The sequence below is a fragment of the Plecotus auritus genome (assembly GCF_963455305.1).
Source record: "Plecotus auritus genome assembly, chromosome: 7".
Classification (NCBI taxonomy): Eukaryota; Metazoa; Chordata; class Mammalia; order Chiroptera; family Vespertilionidae; genus Plecotus; species Plecotus auritus.
In genome coordinates this window covers 11,724,914-11,731,626 of record NC_137774.1, presented here as the reverse complement: position 1 = coordinate 11,731,626, position 6,713 = coordinate 11,724,914, and positions in this window count along the sequence as shown.

Sequence of the window (6,713 nt, the reverse complement as noted above, 5' to 3'; positions counted from 1 at the left end):
GCTGATCAGGACTGAGGGAGATGGGCCGGACATGCCCTGGAGCCCTTCCGGGGGCCCTCCCCAGCTGGCTATTCTGCATCTTTTCTCTGTCATGGGAGTTAACCTCCTGCGTTTCTCCCCAGCCCCGATCGTGCACCAGTGGGGTCCTTTAGGCTGTCCTGCGCCCTCTCGCAATCCAGGACCCCTTGGGGGATGTCGGAGAGCTGGTTTCAGCCCGATCCCGCAGGCCAGGCTGAGGGACCCCAGTGGTGCACGAATTCATGCACCAGGCCTCTAGTGTATAATAAAACCTCACATATACAAACAGAAAAGCTGTGTACCTGTGTCATAAACAGTTGCCATTTATTTGCTCTGTGACCTCTGACTAACTCCCTTTCTTGAGGGATCCAACATTGTGGGTCTGGGTGACACCAGGGCTGTCCCCCAAGACAGATGTATTCTCCAGGCTTCTGGTAGCCAGAGTGAAAGTGTGTGTCCTTAGCTGGACTTAGATTCCCAGAAGCTGAGATGCTTTATAACTTGTTCTAAAACAAGTGGAGGCAGTGATACCCAGGGTCACAGGACCAGCGATGGCAGCCATTCCATGTCCACTGGCAGCAGAAGTGGCGTCCTAACCAGACTGTCTAGGATCCTGACCTTGGCTGGGTTCCTGGTTGCCTGGTTCCCCTTCATTCTTGCCCCTTTTCCTGACTGCTTTCCCTGTAAATTACCCGACCACTTTCCAGCGAGCCCCTTCTCTGCTTCAGGTACGCAGTCTGTTTCTGTTTCATACAGTCAAGAACTTTTTCAGCCCCAATTGGAAAAGGCTTGTTGATGAGTTACCTCAGGGGAGTAAATTTTTGAGGGCCTGTTTTTCTGTACTGCTTGGAAAAATTGTTCTAACGCTTGACTATTGTCAAGAGAAACATTAACAATTTTCCATTTTTTTAAAAAAACTTTTTTTTAATATATTTTATTGATATTTTACAGAGAGGAATAGAGAGCCAGAAACATCGATCAGCTGCCTCCTGCACACCCCCCAATGGGGATGCGCCCGCAACCAAGGTACATGCCCTTGACCGGAATCAAACCCAGGACCCCTCAGTCCGCAGGCCGACGCTCTATCCACTGAGCCAAACCGGTTTCGGCAACAATTTTCCATTTTGAGGACAGAACCAAACTCCCCTTGAGCTCATTCGGTGAGATAAAGGGGTCCCTCTATTAATACTGGAGTGACTTAATATGGAATTGATTTAATGTCAAATGACTTTCGTGTCCCTGGGCCTCAGCGTTCCCATCTATTTCCTTCTTACAGGAGCTCTGTGAGGGTATTGCAATTAAATTTTCAAAAGCTACTGTAGAGCCCTAACGGGTTTGGCTCAGTGGATGGAGCGTCGGCCTGCGGACTGAAGGGTCCCAGGTTCGATTCCGGTCAAGGGCATGTACCTTGGTTGCGGGCACATCCCCAGGAGGGGGTGTGCAGGAAGCAGCTGATCGATGTTTCTCTCTCATCGATGTTTCTAGCTCTCTATCCCTCTCCCTTCCTCTCTGTAAAACAAAAAAAGAAAATCAATAAAATATATATATTTTAAAAAGCTACTGTAGAAATCCTAAGGGTGACGATTACAGCCTTTGAAAGTGTATGGGAGAGAGTCCTTCTGCCTAGTACAAGGATAAAGGAGTGTCTTCCTCCTCCCACTTCTCCCGACTCCCATTCCCTAGTTCTTCTTTTGCAGTTCCCACCTCCTTCTTTCTCCGCCTCAGAAAAAATCTTACCAAATGAGACGCTGCTGAAACCCCTCTATGCATGCATTCCTCAAGTGCATTAAAGGATCCTCTCCCTTACAGCTTTCGTCATTACTCGCTGGAATTACAGGTAATTGTGTTCTATGGTTCGGTCTCTCCCATCTTTCCGCCCCTCCTTGGCTAGGCTGTGAACGCTTTTGGGGACAGGGCCCAGGACTTACTGCTCGTTGAATGTGACTAGCACCTTACCAAACACTTCACTAAACCCCCGTAGAGGGCCCAGGAGAACTTAGGTGGGAGAAACAACTGTCCAGTTTTGTGTTCAGAGATCAGAGAAAACAGAGATAATATGTAATCCCCTTGTCCCAGCATAACTAGTTTCTTTTAACATAAATCCACGGTGCACGACACCCCAAAGATACCTTTGACATCTTTGAGAACAGACTCTACAATAAACCTCCACGCGGTGGCCCCTGCAGCGTGGGCGAGTCAGGGCTCTGCCCCAGGTAGGGTTAGCCTGAGGTGGGGTTCAATCTGAGGGCTGAACTTCGGCAGAGTACACCCCAGAAAGTACCATGAGACCAGGGGTTAAGAAAAGAGGGCTAAAGTCCAAGATATAAGACTTTTTTTTTTTAAACATATTTTATTGATTTTTTTACAGAGAGGACTAGAGAGCTAGAAACATCGATGGGAGAGAAACATCGATCAGCTGCCTCCTGCACACCCCCTACTGGGGATGTGCCCACAACCAAGGTACATGCCCTTGACCGGAATTGAACCTGGGACCCTTGAGTCTGCAGGCCGACACTCTGTCCACTGAGCCAAACCTGTCAGGGCCAAGATATGAGACTTTTAAAATATTCTCCCAAATTTTTTGTGAGCCTGAATAAATGGATAATGAATGGAGTAACAGGTACAATGATGCCTTAAGTACAGTAGTTAACATAAAAAATATTCATATTCACTATCAAGGCTAAGTTAATCGATTTCCTTTATCCGTGCAGAGGCCACTCACAGAAGCTGGGATAGAATCTGCCTTGCTCAGCACCCTCACCACCCAGGTTAGGTGATATTTGCCACAAATCTCCACGTTGCCTTGGGAGCTCTGGCATTCCCCAGGAAAATCTGATGGGGAAATCTGGCCACTTACTTTTAAAAAAGCAGCATCTACATTTTATCTTTTTCTTGAGTGTTTTCACTTTCTTTTTAAAAACAAATTACTTTATATTTTCAGATTATAAAGATAAAACATTTATGATGGAAAATGTAGAAAATACAGTAAAGTACAAAGATTTAAAAGTAACCATAGCCTGGCCGGATTGGCTCAGTGGATAGAGTGTCAGCCTGCGGGCTGAAGGGTCCCAGGTTTGATTCTGGTCAAGGGCACATGCCCAGGTTGTGGGCTCCATACCCAGTAGGGGGCGTGCAGCAGGCAGCCGATCCATGATTCTCTCTCATCATTGACGTTTCTCTCTCTCTCTCTTCCTTCCTCTCTGAAATCAATAAAAATATATTTTAAAAAATAAAATAAAAAGAACCACAGCCCCAACAAGCACTTTTTAAAATATATATATATATATATATATATATATATATATATATATATATGCTGAAACCGGTTTGGCTCAGTGGATAGAGCATCAGCCTGAGGACTGAAAGGTCCCAGGTTTGATTCCGGTCAAGGGCACATACTTTGGTTGCAGGCACATCCCCAGTGGGAGGTGTGCGGGAGGCAGCTGATTGATGTTTCTAACTCTCTATTCCTCTCCCTTCCTCTCTGTAAAATATCAATGAAATATATTTTTAAAAAATAATATATATATATTTTTTATTGATTTTAGAGAGGAAGGGGGAGAGATAGAAACATCAATGATAAGAGAGAATCATTTTTTAAAAATATATTTTATTGATTTTAGAGAGGAAAGGAGAGGGAGAGAGAGAGAAACATCAATGATGAGAGAGAATAATTGATTGGCTGCCTCCTGCACGCCCCCTACTGGGGATCAAGCCCACAACCCGGGCATGTGCCCTTGGCCAGAATCGAACCTGGGACCCCTCAGTCCGCAGGCTGACGCTCTATCCATTGGGCCAAACCATTAACCAGCTGCCTCCTGCAGTCCCCCACTGGGGATGAGCCTGCAACCCAGGCATATGCCCTTGGTTGGAATCGAACCTAGGACCCTTCAGTCCGCAGGCCAACGCTCTATCCACTGAGCCAAACTGGCCAGGGCCCAACAAGCACTTTTAACATTTGCTGTGTTTCATTTCTTTTTTAAAAAATGCATTTTTACATAGTCAGTCTCACTATATATCTTATGTTTTGCTTTGGCCCTTAACATAGCAACATGTTACTTTAAAACCTTCTTGCTTTTTATTTACTTAAAATTTTTTAAATTTAATTATTTTTAAATTTTTATTGATTTGTGAGAGAGGACAGAAAAGAAAAACATCAATTTTTTTGTCCCACTTATTTATGCATTCATTGGTTGTTTCTTGTATGTGCCGGGACTGGGGATCAAACTCACAACCTTGGTGTATCAAAATGATGCTCTAACCAGCTGAGCCACCCAGCCAGGGCTGCCTCATATCTTGAGTGTTGTTCCATAATAGCACATGTAAAATATGTCTCACTCTTTTTAAGTGACATTTTATTGAGATATGATTCACATAAAGTAAAATGCACAAATCTGAACTGAAATTACAATTTTACAAATGTCTACATCTGTGTAACCATCACCTAGATTAAGATATAGAACATTGTCTTGTAATAACTGTGAGCAGTGCCAGGTGGGTACTGGAAATATCAGGGGGAACACTTTGTAAAGTATATGACTGTCTAACCGCTCTGCTGTACACCTGAAACTAATACAAAATAATATTAAATGTAAACTGTCATTGAAAAATAAAATTTTTAAAAATTCTAAAACTGCCCTAACCGGTTTGGCTCAGTGGATAGAGCGTCGGCCTGTGGACTCAAGGGTCCCAGGTTCGATTCCATCAAGGGCATGTACCTTGGTTGCGGGCACATCCCCAGTAGGGGGTGTGCAGGAGGCAGCTGATTGATGTTTCTCTCTCATCAATGTTTCCAACTCTCTCTCCCTCTCCCTTCATCTCTGTAAAAAAATCAATCAAATATTTTTAAAAAATTCTAAAACTGCTTAGAGTGTTTTCATCACCACTGAAATTTTCCTGGTGCCCTTTTTTAGTCATTACCTACCCAGCTCCTCTGAAATCACTACTCTGTTTCTATCACCAAAAAAACAGTTTTGCTTATCTTAAAGTTTATATACATAAAGAAGCCAGACAAATGGTACTGTTTGCAGTAACAGTGTTTTCAAGATTCATCCATGTCACTTTATATATCAACAGCATGCTTTTATTATTTTAAGATTCAACAGCATGATTTTTATTGCTAAGTAGGATTCTGTTTTATGACTGTACCATTTTTTTTAAGTTTTTAAAATATATTTTTTTATTGATTTCAGAGAGGAAGGGAGGAGAGATAGAAACATCAATAAGAGAGAATTATTGATCAGCTCCCTCCTGCACGCCCCCTACTGGGGATCGAGCCCACAACCCAGGCATGTGCCCTTGGCTGGAATTGAACCTGGGACCCTTCAGTCCGCAGGCCAATGCTCTAGCCACTGAGCCAAGCCGGCCTGGGGCTGTACCACCATTTCTTGGTCCATTCTCCAGTTGGTGGACCTTTGGGCTGTCTCCACATTGGAGCCAATATAAATAAAGCTCATATGACCATTCTTGTGCCCACATTGTTTGGTTGGGAACGTATACCTGAGAATGGAACTGCTGGGTCACAGGCTCAGTGTGCATTTAAGTTTATTAGGAACTGCCAAACAGCTTGCCAAAGTGGCTGTACAGTTTTACACTCCCACCGGCACTGTACGCGTTCCACTGCTTCACATCTTGGCTAACAGGTGGTATTATTAGCCTTTTAAATTTAGCCTTTGTAGTGGGTGTGTAGCGATCTCTCCTGTGGTTTTAATTTGCCGTTCCCTGGTGGTTAATGAAGCTGAACATTTTTTTAAATATATTTTATTGATATTTCACAGAGAGGAAGGGAGAGGGATAGAGAGCTAGAAACATCGATGAGAGAGAAACATCGATCAGCTGCCTCCTGCACACCCCCCTCTGGGGATGTGCCCGCAACCAAGGTACATGCCCTTGACCGGAATCGAACCCAGGACCCTTCAGCCCGCAGGCCGATGCTCTATCCACTGAGCCAAACCAGTTTCGGCTATATTTTTTTTTTAAAGCAGGTAGAATATAATCTTGCTGAGAGTGGTTTTCAGTCCAAATTTACTGGAAGTCCTATCATTTGGAGCCTTGCAAGGCTGGAAAGGCTGAATTCTCTACCCCAAGAGAAAGCACCAGCAGAGACAGGAGACTTAGCCAGAGATTAGTTTGAGCAAAAAGACCAGCCTACAACATTGCAAAGCTTTAAACATTTTCTAAAAAAGAAAAGCACTTTCTGCCCACGATGAGGAAAAACGTGGGGGCAAAGAACGGACTACAGACGGTCTCTCTGTACCTTAGACGGCAATTTTGAATAGCCTCAAGGCAGAGGCAATTTAACCGAGTGCCAGAGAATAGGCAGAGGCCTGCGGTTACCAGGATGGATTTCCCAGTCTCTAAGACTATGTCTAGACAAGATGTCTGAAATTGACTGGAACTAGCAGAAACACTGTTAAGTTTTTTTGTTTGTTTGTTTTTAAATATATTTTATTGATTTTTTATAGAGAGGAAGGGAGAGGGATAGAGAGAGAAACATCGATCAGCTGCCTCCTGCACACTCCCCACTGGGGATGTGCCCACAACCAAGGTACATGCCCTTGACCGGAATCGAACCCGGGACCCTTCAGTCCGCAGGCTGACGCTCTATCCACTGAGCCAAACCGGTTTCGGCAAGTTTTTGAGGTCTCATTGGCAATTCAATTTCTTTAAAAATCTGACTGATAATAGCAAGTGAG